The 22,789-nt window shown below is 43.0% G+C and overlaps 1 protein-coding gene across 4 annotated transcripts in view; it reads right to left on the reverse strand.

Annotated features, from left to right (window-relative positions):
* The window catches only part of ESR1 (estrogen receptor 1), a 200,651-nt gene that overhangs the window by 145,422 nt on the left and 32,440 nt on the right, over positions 1–22,789 (reverse strand). For 2 of the 4 annotated variants that reach the window (XM_044422657.1, XM_044422685.1), the window contains exon 1: positions 19,938–20,049. The exons of the other annotated variants lie outside the window; for them this stretch is intronic. The gene's annotated coding sequence lies outside the window, so the exon portion shown is untranslated. Of the gene's footprint in view, positions 1–19,937; positions 20,050–22,789 lie in introns of those variants that run through there. 4 annotated transcript variants of the gene reach the window in all.

Raw genomic sequence — 22,789 nt, forward strand, 5'->3', positions numbered from 1 at the left:
ATCAATAGTAAAATAAGATACAAGATGCAAGATGCCTAGAATCAGGGTAGCACTTACTGCTGTGATACACTGTTGAACTCTAAGGCTTTCTTGTTAGACAACAAAGCTATGAAAGCTGGTAAAAGCAGAAGAATATTTTTCATGGCGAAAAATAAGATAGCAAGTTGTTTTTGCTAGACAGCTATTTTTGTCTTGTACCATTTGAGACTACCTCTGTGCTTGAATGTTCGGTGTTCTGCTAAGATATTTTCTGGTTTGGGACACGATCCTATCAGTCTGGACAGAAAAAAAGTCCTATAACACAAATACGCTGAAAGTTGTAGGACTTGTCTTGGACCAAACATGCATAGGACTGTACATGTAGTTATTTGCGGAAGCTATCTAGAAGGTAAATTAGCAAGTGAATTTTCTAAACCTGTCGTTTATATCTGTTTATTAGTATAGGAAAGCAGAAAGGACCCTTGCAGCTAACTTCACAGTGATCCTGTGGGGCCAGGTTGAAGGATAACTTCTTCCCACATATACCTACCCGGAACACCTACCTGGAGGCCATCTTTCAGGGTCCTTTGTTTGGGATTCCCTTCCAAAGGAAGTGCGATGGCTGACTACCAGGAGTCATGTCCCCGTAGTTGTGGAATGAGCTCCCCAAAGAGGTGAACCTGGCATATTCACATTCTTTTCAGCACTAAGTAAAGACTGCTAGGCCTCTATGCTGATTCAGATTCAATTGCTATTATGGTTTTATTATTTTAAATTAATTTTTGTTTGTATTTTTAAGCTTTTGTTTAATTTTAACTTTTGTTAACTGTTCAGGGAGCCTCAGTTACTGGGGGGTATAAAAATTAAATAAATAAATAAATGTGTCTAATTATTTTTGGAATAAAGAGGCTACACACACACATATTCATATAGATACATACTTAGATATAAAATATATTACAAAAGAGTTGTGCCCTCTTATAGTCATGCTCTACCAGTGCTATTTTCCAGCAAGTGAATTATTTACTTTTTGATGTGTTCTCTGCCTTTCTACCAAAAATGGCACTCAAGCCACTCTACTAAATTATGTACTTTTCCCTTATTACATCATGGTTGTATTTTAGGACATAGTAAATCTGACTTATTATCTGGAATCTGGCTGCTCTAATGCAGAGAAGTCTCTGTCAGCAAGTTAACTTACTATAAAAATATGTGTGGGGAAAAATAACAAAACCCTGATGGCAACAGTTGTGTGCTGACAAGACCGGTTATCAGGGAGATGTTTGGACACAGGGAAACTGTGATGTGCTTTGCATTTAAACCTCGCAGTTTCCATCCTGTATTCTGGTGAATGAAATGGGAATGCTGGTTCTTGAAGTCTGATCTCTCCGATGTCAGTCAGGTAGAGCCAGCCACTGGCCTCTGCTCCTGGATTTTTGCCAGGGACATGTGAACTGAATACCGGGGATTGCTGAGGAAGCGACAATCCAGAGTTGGAAGCCGTGGAAGGCTCTTTGAAACCTGAGTGAAGCTCAATTTAAAAAATATCCAGCATCACTGTAGAGAAGTTGGTATTGAGGATGGGATAATTAAAGGCATGGATTTGTGACGGTGCAATTTAGATAGTAAGTAGAATGGCTGTACTGATAGTAAAAATCAGAATGTTGCTTTAATGAAGAAATTTAAAATGGACAGTTGCTCCCTGGTTGTGTCATAAGAATCATTGCCTAAACATTAAAACTCAGGGTGTGTAGTTTATATGGACAGAGCTGATCCAGCTTCTTTTCTGCTGGTGAAATAACTCTCTGAGCAGAGTTCCACTTTTAGACTACTGCCATTGGCAGAAAGCAAGGAGGGGCATCTTCACTGATTTTGCCTCCCTCTGAAGCCCTCGGTGCAGCTTCCCTCCCACCACTGGTTCTGGAAAGTCTCCCAACCTTTTAGAAAGCAAATTTGGGGAAGGGACATAGAAAGCTACAGGGAGAAAGGGAAATCAATCGCCTCCTTCATAGTGTTTGCAGGATTCTTCTGCTGGCTTGGCAGGATTTTACTGCTAAAGCAATTATTATAAAAAGAAAAGTGGGGGAAAGACCTCGATATCCTAAAATAATTATTTTCTTAAAAATCAGGCCAATGCTGCCTGCAAGGCATTATATTAAATGGTGCCTGCTGGCTTATTGATGATGTTTTGTTGAAAGTAGTCATGCAATAATCATAACAATTTCATTATCAAGTTAAGCTAGCAGGGTACAAAGGCAAACATGCATTACCTCAACAGCTCTTTCTGTTTTCTCTTTCTAGGTGGGTCCTGAAACAGACGTAAACTCTCACTCTGGAGAACCAAAGTAAGATTCAGAAGTATTATAAATCTCCCTCATTTAGGATGGATTCAACTGCTCTGGAAGTGGTGAATAAGGAAGCAAGAGACTGAAGTAACGCAATTCAGAACTGTAGCACACCAGATTGCAAGTGGAACTGTACTTTTTAAAATGCTCTGTCACTTTAGCATCCTTTGAATGTAGGAAACCAAGCATGTCAAGGGGAGAGATGAACTTCCTCCGATATACCAGTTTAATGTAGGGAGGAAGTTTTTATGTGATGGAGTATTAAAAACAATGGCACTCCACCCTTGCATTCTGAAGTGGCATAGCTCCAAGTTCTTCTCCCTCGAGTCTCTTGCTACATTCAGTGTAATGTGTAGCTCAGCTCATTGTAGGCCTGCTAAAGCTGGCTGGAGCATGGCCACTGTTCTTGTGGCTTCTTGTTGTTTGTGTGACCTAAAGTTTGAGATACATATATGTTAACTGAGCCTTTGTGGTGGTACATAGGCTGCAATTTTAAGAAAAAAAATTAAAACAAAAGAATATAAACATACTTGACCAACAGATTATTTTCAAAATGAATCAGGATAGACTTTCAAGGCAAACATTTTTAGAATACTTTGTTGGCTGCCCTTAGTTTTCCAAGAATAGGACCACTGTATGTCACATTAAACATGTGATTTAAGATCACTTGTTGCTTTTTTAAATCTCCATTGCAAAGACTCAAATGAGGGCATTTTAACTCCAGAGCCCCTGCAACATGGAGCAAAAGAGCAATTCTGGAGACAGAGAAGTTCACCTAGATGGCAGCACAGAGAGAAAGCATTAAATTCCTTCCATGCATCCTGATATCTGCCCCTGACCGCTATTTATTGCAATTTTTAAATATATATATATATATATATATATATATATATATATATATATGTCAAAAGATAACTGTGACCTTAAACTTCATTTGTAGCTTGAATCCAGGAAACCACAATTAGAAAAGATGCTGTAATGCACAAGAGCTATTTCACAGGAAATGTCTTAGTGGCCAGCTGGATAAAGAAGTCAACTATTTATTTCTTATGGAACCCATCATGCACTCTGAAATATAGCACTGTTAAGAATCACTGAAATGGAAGAATGTTTCAGTGCAGACCAGCCTTCTGCAAACCATGGCTTCCAGCTTTATTGGACTACAACAATCATCATCCCTACACAGCATAGCCAAGTAGCATAGCGGATAATTTTTAGTTTGTATTTCAGAATTTCTCATTCCTCTTTTCCTAATAAAAATCTGTTAAGAGGATTTTACTTTTATTTTACTGTGTTGTATCATTTCAAAGTCATCCTGGATGCCAGGGATACAGTCCTGTGCATACAGTGGTGATGCACTGAGGGAATCAACATGCAAATGGGGAATAACAACAAGCATTATTCCCAGGACTCGGGGCCGCTAAAATCTTTTTATTATCATGCTTTCATATATGAATTTGGAACAGTATGGCATCCATATTAATCTCCCTTCATGTCAATGGCATTGCAGGCATCTGTGCAAACCCAGAATCAGAATAATATAAGGATTTTTCCAATGAAGAGATCTAGACTGCCTAACCTAGGCCTCCTCCTTCTCACAGTTTTGTGCAAGGTAGCATTTTGCTGCTAGTCTCACACCACAAGTTTTCTTAAGCCAAGCTCACTTTACATGTTACGAGATGCAGTCATGAGCAGCAGTACCATTGCTCTTGTCTTTCTTGTTGCTATCTTGTAATGAACAGCACTACCCTCCGATTAGAACTCTGTTCTAAATAGTGCTTAAATCTGAATTAATGCCTCTGTATTATTTTCCATCTAAGACATCAAAACAACAATGTAAAAATCTGTTCAAGACTGCAGGAGGGGGGCAGGAGAGTTCTCATTCCTCTATCAGAGACAAGTAGGTCTCCTTTTATTTGAAATCATACACCCTCTTTTTTCCTGTCTATGCCTCTGACTCCCAGTCTATTACATAAATAGTTTTCTATAACCTTCCAAGGCTTTGAACATTTCTGCAGCTATCTGTCATGTCCAGGTGCCTTATCTCTTTGCAGATGATTCAAAGCCTGTTCTCCTTCAGCTGAACTAATTCTCTTTCAAGTTACAAATCCTCATTGTTGTCAGAGATTCAGTTCATTTCCTGAGGATGCTTTTCAGAATGTACTCCCACTCCCAAACATTAAGCTACTTTCGGCATGAGAATTGCCCTGTGAGCTTTTAATTAAGAATGCAAATAATCTTGCAAAGAAGGGTCGCCACTTAAGCTGGAGGGCTGAGTAGGGATATCATGAATTAAGGAAAGCATGTTCAGTTTTCTCAATGACTGCAAGGGTTGCCGAGGAAAGAGAGATCAAGCTGCAGCTCCCATTCCCAAAGCTTTCTGTTGAATGTGGCTTACTGCTTGCTCAACCTGATATGCCTAGAATAGCACAGCACAGATAAGAGGGTAGAAGAACAAGCATTCGGCTACAGAGAGACTGCCTCCACTTCCAGGATTTCTGCAGAGCCTGAACTGAGCTAACCGGTCACAAGCTGCAGTACTCCAAAACCTCATTCACAAGCTTGGCTCAGACAACATAATGACACATACTCAAGGGCTGACACTCACTTTTGGAGCTGAGGTTTGCAAGAAGCTTTTTTAAAAAGTGTGGTTCCCCTGCTTTGCATTGCTCACTGTAATCTTTAGGCTGCTCAAATACGATGATCTGCTTATTTTATTTATGTATTTAAGGTTTTCTTTGTTGGTGGGGTTACTTTTTATATTATTGTAAACTGCCATGGAATTTATATATCGTGTTCATGATTTTATATGTTGATTTCCCCTTCCCATCTCATTATTTAGACATTCTAATGTGTGGGGGCTTTTTAGATGTTGCTATTCATCATCACTTGTGTTTTAGGATAGTCTTCCTCTTCCAATCTCTTTGTCAACAGGGGAACAACATAAGTAAAGGCTGAGTAGGTGGCTAACTGCCACTTATTGCATGTCAGTCTGGAGAAGAGAGACTATGTAATCTTACTGGGACAATGTACAGTTATTGGTGGGGAAAAAACTAGTGTAAATTAGTGTCCTGCAACAGCAGGGGGTTGGACCCCTTTAGTGAGCGTTTTCAGGAATAGGATGGACATGCACATGGTAGGCATGTCATGAGTAGAGCTGACTGGAACTGGGGTCAGACTAGATGGCCCGGGAGGACCTTCTGTCTCACTCTGTTTCTATGTTTCTAAGGACCCAGTGGCCTTCATGGCCCCTTCCAACTCTACTATTCTATGGATCTATGAAAGCTTTCAATACAGCAGTGTTTTTGGGCCCAGCTATAATTACAGTCTTTCCTTGGTTTCTGGGCTGCGGTCACCATTGAACTGCACCTATTTCTCTTCATTATCTTGAAATGGAGCATCCTTCAAAATTAATTCTATAGTCTCCCTCTCATTCCATTGTCATTTTAAAGCAAAACTCCAGTGGACCTGTCAGGTGGGACACCAAAGCTCCTAGTCAGGACTAGAGAACACTGGTGGCTCTCTGGAGAGACCAGGGTGAAGCCTGGGAGCTGCATGCTTGCCCTCTGGCTCTCTAGACTTTGCTGAAGCTTAGCAAAGCTGCCTCAGTACCGCAGAGCACGGTTGTGGATTGTGGCCTGAATTACGACAGTAACAAGCTGTTGATATGTGACTGTTCTCATTGTTGGGAAGAGGTACATGTACCTGATTGTTGGTTTAAACAAATACCTACCAGCAGAAAAGTGAAAACAGAAAATTCTAGGATGCACTGAGGTCTTGGGAGCTTCTGAAAGAGGGCTGCACCTTCTCAGCAACACCATCTCTGGGAATGATACCGTTGCATGCACTCCCAGTGCTCAGAATCGCCACCTTGAAGGAGGTGTATCTTGAAGGAAACCCTAGAAATAACACTGATTTTGCCAGTTTCTTTCAGGCAGCTTAATATGGAGATAGCCACAGCTGCAAAGGTTCGAATTTGTTTTTTTAATTGTCTTCTGAAGTTCTGAAGCCTTGTTGGGCTGCAGCTGTCTGGGCAAGAGGGGCAATCTTTGCCCTCGACTTTTGCTGGACAAGTTTTTCAGCCTGTCTAGCAATGCTGCTCCAGAACGGGAGAGAAGGAGGCTGGAATGGGCTCAAGATGTCTTGGACTCTACAGTTTCCTCCCCTTCCCATCCACCAGAATGTCCCCTTTCCTCCTCTTCCAAGGTTGTTTTCCAGCTTCAGAGGGCAGCCAACTAGGTTCCTCCACATCAGCTGTGAGGGCTGGGAGAAGAAATTGGATCCTGACTTCCCTTTCCGAGACCAGTTTCTCGCTTCAGGGGGGTTTCCCTTGCCTCTCTGTCATCCATGGGACACTTGCCTAGGGGCCACCAGATTGCTTTCTGAAGGTTTTGAAAAATAAATTTTATTGGTTTTCCAAATACAAAGACAAGCAAATAAAAATGCATGAAATTTAAATCTAGTTGTGCATTATCTGCCAAACAGCTATACTCTTGCTAAACGTTCCCTTTGTATTTATTTAAGAAATAGAAAATATCCATAAACTACTGCATAAATTATAAATAACCATGCTAACTTAGTACTAATGTGAGACATACATCTCTGCAAGCTCACAGACCCCACGTTTAGAATTTCTGAACATAATTCAGTTGCATTTGCATGAATGACCTTATTTAATTTGCTACTCTGCAGCAAAATCACACTCCATTAGTTGAAACACAGGTACTCTGATGCATTTTCTGATTATCTAAATGCCCTGTTTCCCCCTGTTGAATGTAATGGTTACTTATAAGCAGGTACCTCTTGGAGTTTTACTTCAAAAATCTAGTTTGCTCTCATATGAGACAGAGGGTTATAATTCCAAACGTACAAAAGAGGCCTGAGGTTGAGACACAAAGATTCAAGTGTCCAACACATCTTGGTTTCATTTCAGATTACATCACACACGTACACACATCTGTCATGTACCCTAACAGCCACCTAAAAAGCTACTTCCTCTGAAAAGGCCAAGGAAAGGTGATCCAGCTGAGTGGGAAAGAAGGGATGCTCAGTGCTTTTCCTGTTCACTTCCTTGTTGCAAAAGCCTTCGTGTGTTTTTTGCCACCGTGGGTTACAATGCATTCACCACATTTAAACCTCAGACTGGGGGAGGCCACGTGCAAAAGGATTTAGAAGAGCCAGAAGGGGAAACTTCTGGCCAAGAGGAGTGCTGACTCAGTTGTGGTTTTGGCCCAGAAGAACGAGTCCTTGCAGCACTCCAAGGCTGACTCTCTTCTCTCCCAGCCTTCTGCCCCGGGGCAGTTGTTCTCCCTGACCTTAATATAGCCTCCTAGCAACGGATGTCATTTGTCTTTTGAGGGTCAAGCATCTCCCATCCCTGTCCTGCTCTCCCTGCTCTTGTCTGCCTTGCCGGTTTCAATGCCACAATGGAATCTTGAGGACAAAATGCTTCCATAGTGACAGAAAACACCTGAGATGTATGAGGAAGTCCTGGTGAATCGCGGTGGAAGCAGTGAGGGGGAAAGGAGCACAATGGCCAGGTTGCTCTTCTGTCCCAAGCATCCATGCTCAGAGGATCAAGTTCATGGTGGTTGCTTTGCTCTCTCTACCACCTCCTTCCCTCTTATTCTGCCTGGCAGCATCCCAGAGGAATGGGGCTTCTCTCTTTGACAGCTAGGATTGTGTGCTAATCTTGGCTTGCCATGGCTGTCAAAGACTCTCAAGTGCACAAAGAGAAGTCAAGCATAATTGGGGGGAGGGGGGAGCTGAATGAGCTCCCCCGCCTCCTACTCCAGGGAGTTCACCAAATATCCAAATACCTTAAAATGGTTATCAGAGAGATATTCATCTGCAACTGGCATCTGTGTGCTACACATTCAAATACTGAAAGCACAGTGGAGACCTCAGTTCATTGCATTTCAGAAGATGCGTGTTTATCCCTCCACTGTTGTGTGATCTTCCAGCTGGTAAGAGGGCACGGAAAATCCAATTACTGCTATTATTGTTGCATTGTATTTATAATCCTCCTTTATTTCACTTGTGAGGAACACAAGGTGGTTTCCATAGTTCCATTTTATCCTCACAACAACAACCCTGTGAGGTAGGTTAGGCTGAGAGCGAGTGACCGGTCCAAAGTCACCAGTGAGCTTCATGGCCAAGTGGAGACTAGGACCCAGATCTCCCAGGTCCCCAGTCCAACATCCTAACCACCATGCCACAATTACCATTTGTTAATTTCCAAGAAACAAGTAAATACTTTAAAAGAGTATCTGGCTAAGTGAATATTAACTGTTCTAATAGAACAGTTTTACGGAATTTGTTGTTTTATTGTTTTTAATTGTATGTGTTGTGAGCCGTCCCGAGGTGCCGATGCATGTGGTGACGGCATACAAAAGTTTTAAATAAATAATAATAAATAAATTAGCTGAATTAGACATTCCCATTTTAAGGAGACATGAAACAAAAGTTTTTGCTAAATAATACACAGCCTAAAATTCATGGATATGACAGGTAGACACCAAAGAGACTATCCAGTGATTAGGCATTGGTGATTAGGCAGTGATTAGTTATGTTCATAGCAATTCCCAAACAGCTACAGAGGTCCAAACTATCAGGAAGCCTTGCAGTAGAGCTTTTCCGAAATTGAATTTGATATTTGGGTCAGAGAGACTGTTCTAAAGAGACTGAAGCCTGAGAAAGTGCCAGAAATCCTGAAACATCTTGCTACTTGGATGTGGCATGCATATGTGCAACACTAGCCTTTGACCGTCCAAATGTTTTAGATGTCTCCCAGGCCCTTTAAATATACGAAGGTTAAAGGGCATAATTACGCTGACTATGGGAAGTAAGCCTCAGTGAAGTTACCTGGGTTTTCTTTTGAGTAAACAGGTATAGGGTGGATTGTGTTGCAAGAAACCTGTGCAGCTGCCCCAACAGGACCTAAATGCATCAGCAAAATGTGTGTAATAATCATGGAGCAATCTTGGCTAGACTACCTAGAGAGACTATTCCTTCAGCTCTTCTAAAAATTACTGCCAATTAAAATGCGCAATTGTGTGTATAGATTGGCCACTTCCATTATGTTTACAGCTCTGATAATAAGGATCAACCTAGCAGGGCACTAATGGAAAAGACTCCATTTTAATTGGCAGTAATTTTTAGAAGGACCGATTTACTATTATTATTGCTCCTGCTGCTGCTGTTGCTACTACTACTACTATTTCTATGCTTCTAAATATTAGTGCCTATGTAGTTAATGGATTCTGCAAACAGTCTAACCAAGATTGCCACCCATTTATTACATAATTGATGTAATAATGTAATTGATGTAACTTATAAGTAATTGTTACACTTGTAGTAAGAGAGCTATGCCCTTAAATGCTCCAAACATGTATCACAAGTTTCCTCTTTGCGCGCAAGCTCCTTAATTCAATGGGTTTCTACTGTTTCCTCATTGGGAATTTCACACTCTGTTTCCCAAGCTTAGATGAACTCTCCAGCCTGTTTTCATTCAATCAGAAATTATGGTGTCACTTAACACAACCGTAGCCATTTTTCCCCCTGAGACAATTTCCGATACTCTGAACAAGTCTGATAACACGTCAGTAATAGGCTGCTAGAAAGGTAATTCTGTGACGATTTATGTGGACCATTATCGTTTGGCCTATCACTATCTACACTGAATGTCCACTTTAAGCAGTGCTGTTCACCCAAAGTAGGAGAAGATGTGACCTTCGTAGATTCCATTTTTGATCTTAGCAAAATTAGCAAATTTTTCATAAATGGGATACAAAAATTGAGGTTATCTGTTTTTGTTTCGTTTTTGTTTTTCAAGTGATTGTGGTAGAAGGCAGGACTGACAGATTTGCTCATTCAGACAAAGGGCTTGGAGGGTTAAATCTTCAACATCTGGGTGTGGATCCATGAGTATTCAGTCATGTCCGGCAAGCTAAATTAGGTTGCCACGTAATCTCTACCAGTTATGAGCACAACACAGGCCTGTTTATTCTATGAACAACTGTATTCTTCTGGCAAGATGAAATGGATAAGTATTTTATACGGTGTCTACTTTTGTAAGAGCATGCCGAAATTCAAAAATTTCTTCATAAACTAAACCGAGGGAACTTCGGATGCAAAAAATACAACGCCAGGTGTTGGGGTGGGGGTGAAGAATGAACCTGACAGCAGCCATTTGCCACTTTTTCTCTTTGTGCTAATGGCACAGCACGGCGGCTGATTTATGCCAACGTGATGCCATTAGTGCTAGTTCCCTCCCACAGAATTGTTTTGTTTTCATTGGAAGGAGGGTATCTCATGCCGAGCTCTATTGATATAAGGTAGCTTAGAAATATTAAAGATAAATAAGTTAACAATCAAGGGGTGGGTAATGCAAGCTTGTTTTTCTATGCCAAATTCTTCATTCCAAGTAGGATCTTTACTGCTGTGGGCAAAGGGATACCAGAGATCTTTGTACTAAGACGCTTGCTTGCTCAAGCAGGGAAGCTGTAATGGCCTCCACTAGACCTAGCTTCTTGGGGACTATAGAGTATGAACAGTATTGAAAAAATAGAATGGACTTCCCATATTTGTTGCTTGTCAGGCAGGGCTGGATTACCCACATTAGGCATAACAAGCTATGACTCTTCCAAAGATCTATCAAAGTTTTTTGCGGCCTACAAAAAATTCAATCCCATTAAAGCAAATTTTTGTTCGATTTAGCAGTTTTCTTAGGTAAGTGTATGTCTTAGGGACATGTACATGAAGCATTAACGTGGAAGCTCTTTGTTACCCAAATCACAGATTGTATCTTCAGTTGTCCTATTTTGCAACGGCTGATTCTCAGCTCTGAACAGTGCACACGAAATGAGCCATTTCTGTCCCTTTGACCAAAGACAGGTATTTATACTCATCAGCTCAGACAAACAGTGCTCTCCTTACAACTACTTAGAAAATTGTCAGGATACATTCTAAAAGCAATATTGATGGGAGGGGGGGAACCTTGAAACCAACCTGTCTGCCATTAGTGCAACTATAATTTCTGCCACAGATTTTATGTCTGGTTATACATGTGGAAACAATAGAAATTCATCTGGCAGTGCACGTTTGTGATCTGAGGAGAAGGCGTCTATTAGTGCCCTTGCTATAAAGGGCACAGGATCATTGGACACAGACCTAGTCACAAAAACATGAAGCCTTTTATTGCATGTTGAGCATGCAGTTTGCTGTCTGCCTGTATCAGTGATAAGTACACCCATTACAGAATAGAAGGTCTGTGGGTGGCACTTGTCACGATCTACGCTAATTGTAATTTTCTTTGTTTTAAAAGGTTCTCATTGTAGCACTGTAGCTTTGCATTGTAGTTCCATGATGTGAGTTCTTCTGAAGTAGCGCTCTCACGGACTAATGGCTAGGCAAGGCTTTCAGAGCTTAGCAATATGACCTGTCCTACTCTTTAGTGTTCTAATTGATAGAGAGGATAAAAGGAGACGCCTCTGGTAATCCCCTCTCCCTTCCTGGTAACAAGGGACAGGATCACTCAGGGCCACTGTAGCAATGTTCCCCTTCCTCTGCTATGTAAGTCTAATGAGTGGCAGCAGCAACATTATGGCGAAGGACGTGTTTCAGCGAAAAGGTATGAATGGGAGGAATACCTGGTGATTCTAGGCTATTGTTCTGGGGTTCCCTCTGGATTTGGGAAGCTGGATTCTTCATAGGACCATAAGAAGACCACAGGTCCATCTAGCCCCGCATTCTGTTCACCCAGTGGCCAAACAGCTTCCCATGAGAAACCCACCAGCAGGACAAGCCCCAATAGCCCAGCTAGCATGCACCCTGCCCTGTGCATACATGTATGATTATGGGATCCATACAGCATAAACCCTATCCATAGATCTACCTTGAGCTCCTACAATCAGAGTGCTCCGGACCTGCAAAAATTTCCATCCAGCACTGCAGCCAGGAATTAAAAGCCACAGGTTCTTGCATCCCGCAGCCCACCATACGAGGATGCTGGTCTGCACTGGCCTTGGCTGGACACAAGCTTTGCAGGCTTGCTCTAAGCAATGATGTTACCGAGGATAATCACCAGGAATCCACGTCAGACCAAGAGCAAGCACAAGACCAACTGAGTGCCCAGTGTCCTTTGCTATGCATGGCCCTTTCCCAAGATGTCATTCAGTAGAAAACTGAGTTTCTTTCTGAGGGCAATGTATGCTCCAGAGCTCTGAAAAGGATATTTCTGAATTTCACAGGCATCCAACTTCAATATAATTTAACTAAGTGTGCCTTTACGCAAGCACCCTACATCATGATTTTTAAATGGGGCCATTCCACCAGAACGAGGCTTCCTCTGCTTGTCCAAACTTCATTTCCATCTGTGAATGTCAAATCTGAGACCTTGATTCAACCTATGCCAACCGTTGCATAAGCTGTTTCCCAAGCAACCAAACAAAGCATCGCACAAGTCATTATGATTTTACTGAGTTAAGTGTTCTTTGCACCGGTTGTGTTAATTGCCCCCAGTACCTGCCCAAGTGCAAGGGAGACACCACCACCTCTTCTTTTCTGCCACCCTATTTTTGAGCACAATAGCTAAGTACAAGCATCAGCCTTGCAGCTGTTAACGCAAGGAGAGGAGGCAGAAGGAGGGCAGATAGGAACGTGGGTTAACAGGAAGAGAAAGCAGCAGAAATGAGAAGCAGAAAATGCACTGATACAGAGGCTGCACTTGATCTGTTCTCCTGGGTGATGCAAACAATCAATTCCCTGCCCATTTACTAGAATGGAAAAGTACAAGGGTCCACCATTTAAACAAGTAGGGCACATCTGCAGTCACAGTTATTAATCTACAACCTAGATAATACTGATCGGATCCATAATGCCATGTACTTGCGGTGGTGTCAAGGCTGAATCATCATCAAATCCAATTTCTGCAGCAAATGGTGGAAATGCTTCTCGGGCTTTAACTTTAAAGCACCTTAAATCTTAAAGAAAGTGAATGCTGATTCATTGTACACCAGGTATTGTTTGCCCAAACTCCTCTTATTTGACAGGAAACTTCAGAAGAATTAAAATTATGGCCTATCCACTTTGTGGAAACAAGTCCATGAAGCGGTTGGGCCATAGCTGATATTGTTGCCAACAGCCCCACAGTCCAAAAGCACAAGAAACAAATGAGGATAAGAATTTGTGAAGATCAGAACCTGTTTAACGGACTGGGGAAGCAAGATTTATGCTTCCTACCTGAAATTGACATTGCACCATGACACACCTGCTCCATTTGGACAACTGGAAGCACTTGCATCCTCACCCCTTGGCGGCGATTCAGCCTGAATAGTGTGCATCCCAGTCAGGGTCAGCTTTCCTCCAGGTTCAGCTGGAAAGCGGATGGGCCATCCTTTTTGTGTTGAGGGCAGCATTCTGCTTCACATGAAGCCAGTCCCTCTTGCACAGGCTTGGCATGCCCCAAAATGTCCCCCAGAGACTAACAAATCTGGACTTCCTTTCTACATCACTATCTCATGCACAGTGTCAGGCTATCAAACTCTGCCTGTCTAGTTTGCCCTGCATGTAAAACAGGTAGCATTTCAGGGAAAAACACCTTGGTGGCGCTGTATTTCAACCTCTAACAAACCAAGCTAAATTTGGCTTTGAGGACCTCATAACTACATTTGCCCATACCGTGAGTACCGATGCTACGCCTGTGCACTGACTCTGCCTCCAACACTATCTCTAAAGCTATCTAGGTGGCACATACAATTTCTGCAACCCTTGTACCAGGCAATTTGCCATTCACTTGCCTATCACAAACCCAGTTGTCTATGTGTTTAATGATAGCCACAACCTCACTCTTCAGCCATTTGTCCATCTTCAAAGGAACTGGTCCATTCTAAGGGATTATTTCCCTTCAGAATGACGCTTTCCATTGCTGAGAGATCCAGTCTCTTTAACATTCCAGTCTCTTGGAACTGTCTCCCAGGGATTTGGACCCTGCCACTAGGTCCCCAAAAGTCTTATCCACTCAGCTCAGCCTTTCTAAGCTTCTCTAGATCAGCAACTTTGGTTGCAAGGGAACAAACTTGCTTCCTGAGAACCAGGAGCTCATTAAGCTTTGCCTTCTGTCCAGCTGGAATATATTAATTCAAGTGACATTCTGTACAATACATGGGATCGCCCTCATACCTTGTTCACTTTCTACCTTCATAACTGTTTCTTATTGTCATTGTTTCTTATTGCTTGGTTACACAGAAAACTGAGTTATTTATTAGGTTATTTATAGTTATTTCTGTATACTGGTTAATATTTTAGTTATTTATATGATGCTCCTTACTAGGAGAACGTGAGGAAGATTCAAACACCCTGGCCTCCTCACCCTGTTGCTGAACTCGCATGCTGAACTCTTCTGTCTGCTGTTTCCTTGTCACTAGGGCTGAGGAGCTTCATCCGTGATACTCCTTGTCCTTGGAGAGCTGGGCTTCCTTGCAACTCTGTTTCCTTAACAAGCTCTAGCTAGTTCTCCTGAACTGCAGTAGGCAAGCAGAATAGAGGGCATCATTTAAAAAGCAAGAAAACTGCCTTAGTCACTGGGATGTCAGTTGATTCTCTTCAGCAGCTTTCAATACCAGATGGGTTTTATGATCTCACTGTCCATTTCCAGGTCAAATTCAAAGTATTAACTTTCAAAGACTGAAATGACTTGAATCTGTGTAACCTGAAGGATTGTTTCCACCCATGTATACATGCCCGGACTTAAGAATGTCTTCTATGGTTCTTCTCCAAGAGCTCTTGCCAACGGAAGTGAGTGGGGTGGCTACTAAGAAGAGAGACTTTTCTGTTGTGGCACCCACATAATGGAGAGTCTTGCCCCACCACCCGTTGTGATTTTTCAATGCCGGTGAGGATCAGCTCACTTTCGCACACATTTATTCCTTTGGTTTCTGTTCCTTTTAAGCCAGTCATTGTACTTTTAATCCTTTATATCACTAGTGGTTTTTACTTTTGTTGTACACTGACGTTTTAAACCTTACATTTTATATTACGTTTTATCATCCTGAATTGCATGGTTTTAATTACTGTGAACTGCTCAGAGAGCTTCAACTATTGGGTGAAACAAAAATCGAATACAAATGTAGGTCAAAATTAGTTACCCTCCCTCTTTTGTATTTCTTCAATGCTCTAAAGCTGTCCATGCTTGTAATATGGTTTAAAATATTGCTTTCCCAGACAATATGTCTACATATTTTGGAGCAAAAAAAGAGAGAAGTGCACAGTTGGAAAGAAACCACATTTAGAAATACGAATAAAATCATAAATTTCCATGCAGTGCAACAAAAATGTTTTGCAGGCTTCTTCAGTTTGTGGAAACAAAATAGAACAGACATGTGGATGAACAATGTGAAAGTGATATAGACCAGGAAAAGATTGATTTGCCTTCTGATATACTTAGATACACGTGTACACAACACACACAGAGACATGGTATCTAGAGAAAGCATTATTACCATCATGTTGCAAAGCGTTTTTCATACTCCGTTCCAAAATGCCTTTCCTGCTTCATATGTTAGAACATGGATTAGGAAATAGGCAGAATACAGCTAGAGATCATTGTGCTACATAGGTGTCTAGCAAAGATCACTGGAATTCCTCCCTGATTCATGCCTTTGATATTTGCTGCCAACTCGGGGGGAAGCATAAATGCTAGGCAGGGTTGGGCACCTGCCCAAGGTCCACCAATAAGACCCTCCTGGACTTGCTCCTCATCTCCATCAATGCAACCTGCCCGTTCACCTGGTCCTCACTCTAGCCAGACTGCAGCGGTGGTGAGAAGCTGGAGGTGCCCACTTGCTCCCGGACTCTCCGACTCTCAGGCGAGCAGGTTATACCAAGAATAAGAAAGGCCGTGGGGAGGAACATCTGCTGGTGGCCACGGCAAGGAGAAGCAGTAGACTCCCTGAGGAAGAGGGGCCTTGCCTTGCCCAAAGGGCTTCTGCCCTGGAACTGGAACTGGGCTCCCCTTGCTCATGCTTCCCTCATTTGGGTATCGTTTGCAAATGTCCCTTCTTTTGTCCCAGAGAAACATAGAAACAGAGCAAGTCAGAAGGGGCCTCTCGGGCCATCTAGTCTGACCTCCGGCTCCAGCCGGCTCCGCTCACGACATGCCCACCATGGGCACGTCCAGCCTATCCTTGAACACCTGCACCGATGGGGCCTCAACGACCTCTCGTGGAAGCCCATTCCACACCCTCAGGGTCCTAACTGTCCAGAAGAGCTTCCTGGCATCCAAATGGAACCTTGGCTCCCTGAGCTTTGCTCCGTTGGAGCACGTTCTGCCTTCCTCTGCAGGGGAGAACAGGTCTCTACCCATCTCCATGTGACATCCCCTCACATACCTGTATGTCGCCAACATATCCCCTCTGAGTCTCCTCTTCTCCAGGCTGAAGAGACCCAGTTCCCTCAGTCTCGCCTCATACCCCATCCCCTGCAAACCGGCCACCAACCTTGTGGCCCTACGCTGCACTGACTCTAACCTGGCTATATCCTTTCTGTGATGAGGGGCCCAAAGCTGAGCACAATACTCCAGTTGCAGGCGCACCAGAGTCGTGTAGAGTGGTAGTAATACCTCTATTGATCTCGAAGCCACACTTCTGGCTATGCAACCAAGGGTGGTGTTCGCCCTCTTGACCACCGCATCACACTGCTGACTCATGTTTAGCCTGCAGTCAGCCAGTACCCCAAGGTCCCTTCCACAAGTGCTGTTCTCCAGCCATAACCTGTACTTATGACACCTATTCCTATGCCCCATAGGACCTTATACTTATCCACATTGAACGCCCACAAGTTGTCTCCTGCCCACTTCCATAGTCTGTCCAGATTCTTTTGGATCTGGAGTACCTGCTCCTCAGTTGTGGCCACTGCTCCAGTTTTAGTGTCGTCTGCGAATTTGATCAGCAGACTGTTCACCCCTTCTTTCATGTCATTAATGAAAAGATTAAACAGAATTGGCCCCAGGACAGAGCCCTGGGGGACCCCGCTTGTCACTGGCCGCCATCCCGATGATTCCCCACTAATGGTTACCTTCGGCTTTCGGTCAGTCAACCATGCCCTAATCCACCAGACAGTGCTTTGGTGTGTCCCAAAACTCCTCAGTTTCTCCACCAGGATATCATGGGGCACTTTGTCAAAGGCCTTGCTGAAATCCAGGTATACCACATCCACTGCATCCCCTCCATCTAGCCATCTCAAAACCTTGTCGTACAATTCCACAAGGAACATCAGACTGAGACCGGCAGTGGGGTCTGCTGGCATGCATCACATTATAATTCACAAAATTCACTATAATTTTGCTTGTTTACACACATGAACGGTGAACGCATGCGCCTTCCAAAATGGAAAGTCATCACAAAGCAAATTAAACTGCTAAATCATTTACAGAATGGGAGGGAGACAGCTAAAATGAACAGATGGCGTGCAGAATTGCCTTCTAAAGAAAAACAGCAAATTATGGGAATAAACAACACTTCAGCAACATGTTTCTGTTGTCTGTTGATGCTGGGTTTGGGTACATTGTTTTACTATAACAAATATGCTTAAGGAAAAATATAAATAAATTCTGTGACTTACTGCAGGAAATCTGCTATCTTTAGGAACAAATGCAACACTGATTTATTAAATTGCTCAAAAATGTCATTATTCAACCTTGGTTGTATGCAGTGCTAAAGAGAACAGTGACTCAGCATATACCATATAATGGCATGAACAGGTGTTTTGTCCCCTTGAATATCTATTCCTTATCCTTAGAAAAAGATTTCTTACTAAAAATTCAGGGCAAATCAATTGCAGCTACAACACAATCAGCCCCATCTGACAGTGCTGTAAAAATCCCCAGTCCTCCTGATCGGCAATGGCGGTGACAAATGCTCACAGCACAAACTCAGAAATCACCGCATAAAATGAAAAGCAATAAAGAGCACTACGAAAACAAATACAAAAGCAAATCATGGTCAAAAGAGTCAAGTAGCTTGATAACCAAAAATACCATTAAGGGCAGTTAAGTTGAAAACAATTGACGAATGTTAAGATTCAAGGATTTTAAACAGCCTCCTGCATAAAAAATTCAGAAATAGAAGAGAGCTCAGTTAACAGCTGTTGAGTCAGTGATTCATTCATTAGAAAACTTGACAGTGTGTGCTCTGAACTCAGTCTATCAAACATTTACCATGAGAAAATGATCTGCATTCTTTAATTTATTCAGAGGTGACAGAGATCCGCGGGAGCTCAAGGAATACAGAGCTCTTGCAGGAATGGACCACATCGGGATACCCGAGAGAGAGCTCTTCTCTGAAACTGCCCTCAGATCATTCTCTGGAGTTCGCTTTCGTTCCCCTTTTATTATAATAATTATTTTGACAAAATGTTGAAACAGTGAAAAATATTTATAGCAAAACAGAAAAACCATATATTATTTTAAACCACAGCTGGACAATTTGTGGCCTTCCACATGTTTTGGATTACAACTCTCATCAGCCCTTGCCACCACAGCCAATGGTGAAGGATCATGGGAGTTGTAGGCCAGAAATCTGGGTGGCCAAGCTGTCCACTCCTGCTACTGTGATTCATCTTTGTCAAGGATGTGGTTCATCCTTGTTACTGTGGTTCATTCAATGACAAATTGACGTGGTTTGCATGACGTGAGCCATGGGGACCTCTTAAGCAGTCTGTGCATATGCTGAATGGAGAGGCCCTTCTCCGGGAGCCCTCCGTGAGAGAAATTAGGAGGGTGGCTACTCGGAGAAGGGCTTTCTCAGCGGTGGCGCCTAAGTTATGGAATGCGCTCCCCAGAGAGGTCCGCCTGGCGCCGTCGTTATTTGTTTTTCGGCGCCAGGCTAAGACCTTTTTATTTAAGCAACATTTTAAATGCTAAATACAATTGAATTTTATCTGGCCAGGGCGGCTTATTTTATAATGTGAGTTTTAATTAAGATTATTTTATATGGATTTTAACTTGTTTTATCTATGTTGTAAGCCGCCCCGAGGCTTCGGCGAATGGGGCGGCATAAAAATGTTTTAATAAATAAATAAATAAATAAATTTACATAATTACTCCTCACTGGTACTCCTTGCTGTGATTACCAGACCTAATGTGAGCAGGTCACCCAGCAGTGCAGAACAGGTTGTGGGTACAAGGCAATTTCTTAACCACTGCAAAACTGCATTCTTGCTTGGTCTGGAGAGGCAGCTCTGTAAACTGGTCTGGCCCATGAGTGGCATACATGGGGGATAATAAGCCAGCACAGTTGATTAACCACGGCTGTGGCATACAAGCTGGCCCACGGTGGTTCGCTCTCCAGAAGCAGAGGCTACAAATCTCCCCTCAAAGCCACATTAGTAGTCACTTATTCCTCATTCCAAAAAAGGAAATGCTTCTCCCCAAAAAATAGCAAAAGAAGACACTGACCAGCATAAAATTTCCTTATGCCAATATACCTTTATAGATCAGATTTAGCCAAGTTAAATAGAACTAAAGGTATCTCACCAAAATGGAGAATGCTCAGTTGGATCTATAGACATGAATATAGAAATGAATATAAATGCAAAAAGAAATACAATATATCTCACCGTAGTGGGGAAGCCTATGATTAGGCCATGAGCACTTGCTTGGTCTGCCGCTACCTGTTGATGGACAACTTCAGGGCTCCTGTGCTCCCATCTTATGGTCCTCTGTTGTTAAAGTAGGCTGGACAGCCCTTCAAACATTCAAAGAACATTCAAAGTACAGAATACATTCAAAATAGAGGAATGCCATCTGTAAAGCAAGACACATGGCCACTGCACAGAGGAGGAGAAAAGAGGCAATATTCATAAACCTATCTCCAAACTCTCACCATGGCTTAAATAGAGTGCTAAACAAGGATTCAGCATTCCTTTTCAACCATGCCACATTGCTAGCAAGAATAAGTTTCGTCTCTCTCAGAATCTCTGCCAGGAAATAGTAACCAGTAGAACATATTAACCTATCCCAACCCTGAAGCTGTTCTACTCTTCAGCACCAGTCCATATGACAGACTCAAAACCCATTTTCCATTCCTCTTATTTCTGAGACGCTGTGCACGTCCAACACAACTGCATGGAGGCCGACCCACATGGGGAACCATGAGCAGCTCCCTACACCATCTGGCAGTTTTAACCCACGCCATGCCAACTCTGCTTGGAAAAGCTTCACAAGCAGTATGCCAGATGGCTATAATTCAGTCGCAGAAGAATTCAACGTTTGCTTTGCATCAAAGAGAACCAGTCTTCCCTTTCTTCTGGAGAAAAGCATCTAAAATAAAAGACTGACAGAGGAGAGATCCAGGAAGTACAAGACTGTCTCTGCTTCCCATAAATTAGAATTAAGTGTCCAACAATAATACAAACTGTTGTAAATCTCCTTTCAGCGACTTACATCAAAAGTCTCTGGCTCTGAAAACCAAGGCAACCATAGATGCTACAGCATGCCAAATATAATTTCCATCCTTTCCTCTTTGTCCTTGGACTGCCAGGCTCCAAGGACCTCCATTGGCTCTGCTACGGGCACTTCCACAAAATGGCTCCCACAGACGATGTGGTTAGTCATGGAATGGCTACTGTGGGGACCTGGCCAGACGAAAGTAGTTAGAGGTGCAGGGAGAGGTAGTGAGGCTACAGGTTGGGAGGGAGGGGAAAATAGCAAGGCAAAGGAGTAGAGGAGGGAGGCTGGAAGACAGAAGGGGAGAGAACTGCCCTAACATTTCGCTAGTTTTCTTGAAAAATGATTCCTGTATGGGGACAGAGAGAAGTGAGCTTTGTAGACACCACTGGAGGTCACTGAGGGTGCCATCGTACCTGCTGCAAGAGTCCCATTATGCATGTTACAGTCCGCTCAGATAGGTTTGTTCAGCTGGTCAGAAGGGCAGAGGACTTGGCTGGTGCAGGATTAGCTGTGAAGGTGCTCAAAGAGAACTAGAGAACCAGCCTGCCTGGGAAAGGTGGGAGACATTTCAGAACTGGGGGGAGGAAATTGAGGGCAAGTTCCTTGACCACGTCAGAAGATGACAGACCATCCTTCATTCCTGCCCACCAGCCCTCAAGCAACAGAGCTGCCCTCAGGGTGGGGACAGACTCTTCCTGAAAGGGAGGAGCTGTCAAGAGTTGGGTTTCCTCCTTCCCTTTCTCAAACAAAGGCAGCTTTTTGGCAAAAGCATTGAATTTCCAGTGTAGATCTACAAGGTATTAGTCAACAGGGGAAGAGAGTCTGAGCATGCACAGAGCAGTTCATTGAACCAAACTAGAGACCATGTCTAAGAAGCCTCCTTTTCAGTAATCTGGACCTGCAGATGGGCAAGGCTCCTAAATTTATGCAGGCCCTCTTTCCCAGTGCTGCAACATGGGATTAGGATCAGGCCAGGCTCTTCTGGCTCCTCTCCCATGTCCCCTCCCAGCACTTCCAGACTCTGTCAGTTCCCAGCGTCTGCCCAGGAAGATCTGGAGATGGTGACCTTGAAACAAGCTCTCCTTGGTCCACGATCTCCATGTCCATAGACCTCATTTCCCCAGCCTCACCAACCTCCTCCAAAGAGTCGGTGCCACCCTGGCCCTGGAAGCACACTAAGAATAACAGCCTCTTTCATTCCCAAGAGGGAAGGAGAAGTTTCAGATCCCACTCTTCACCTGGGCAGATGCTTCTCTCACATCTCAAGAAGAATGCTACTTTGATTCATACTGTTCTGCAGTTGTTAAACTTTAATAGAAGGACAGTGCTTCTAAAGTTTCATCAGAGACTGCTGGAGAGGGAAAGAGGGAGGAGACCGACCCACACCTGCACTCCTTGGTCGAGGGGTGATGATGTATACAAGGGGTTCCCACACAAGTCTTCTTTTTGCAGGCCGAGTTGTCCTTCAGGGGCACATCAGTCCCCCTCTTAAAATCAACCAGTAAGAAAACGCTCCCAGTCATTACATATGAAACCTCTTCTTACATGAGACTAATCAGGGACCATTCTGCAAACAGTAAAATGCAGAAGAGATGCGCTTTATGTGGGATCATTCATGTGGGATAAATCAGAGGGCCTTTCTCAGATGCAGCCTTTATCTCTTAGATCTACTCATGAAGACTACAAACATTTATGTATGTATTTATTTATTATTTTTGTAAAAGAAGTCTGAGATTACTAGAATACAGAAGGATGCACTGGATAACCCTGCTGGAAGGTCAAGTCTGTAATCCTGAAAATGTCAAGCACCGTGCAGCAAACCAGTAACCTTAAGCATGGCAACTCTTCTGTGTTGGTGAAGAAGTCACTGAGTACACTATACTATCTTCAGCCTGTAAAAACTGTGTGGCCAAAATCCATCATACACCAAGTCTAGTAATAGCTGAGCCATAGTAGTCCCTTACAGACATGCTGGAGGTTAGGTGGGTAAATGTGGGACAGTTAGAATACTGTCATAAAT

Source organism: Varanus komodoensis, unplaced genomic scaffold, assembly GCF_004798865.1.
Source record: "Varanus komodoensis strain SLA01 unplaced genomic scaffold, ASM479886v1 scaffold1, whole genome shotgun sequence".
NCBI classification, from domain to species: domain Eukaryota; kingdom Metazoa; phylum Chordata; class Lepidosauria; order Squamata; family Varanidae; genus Varanus; species Varanus komodoensis.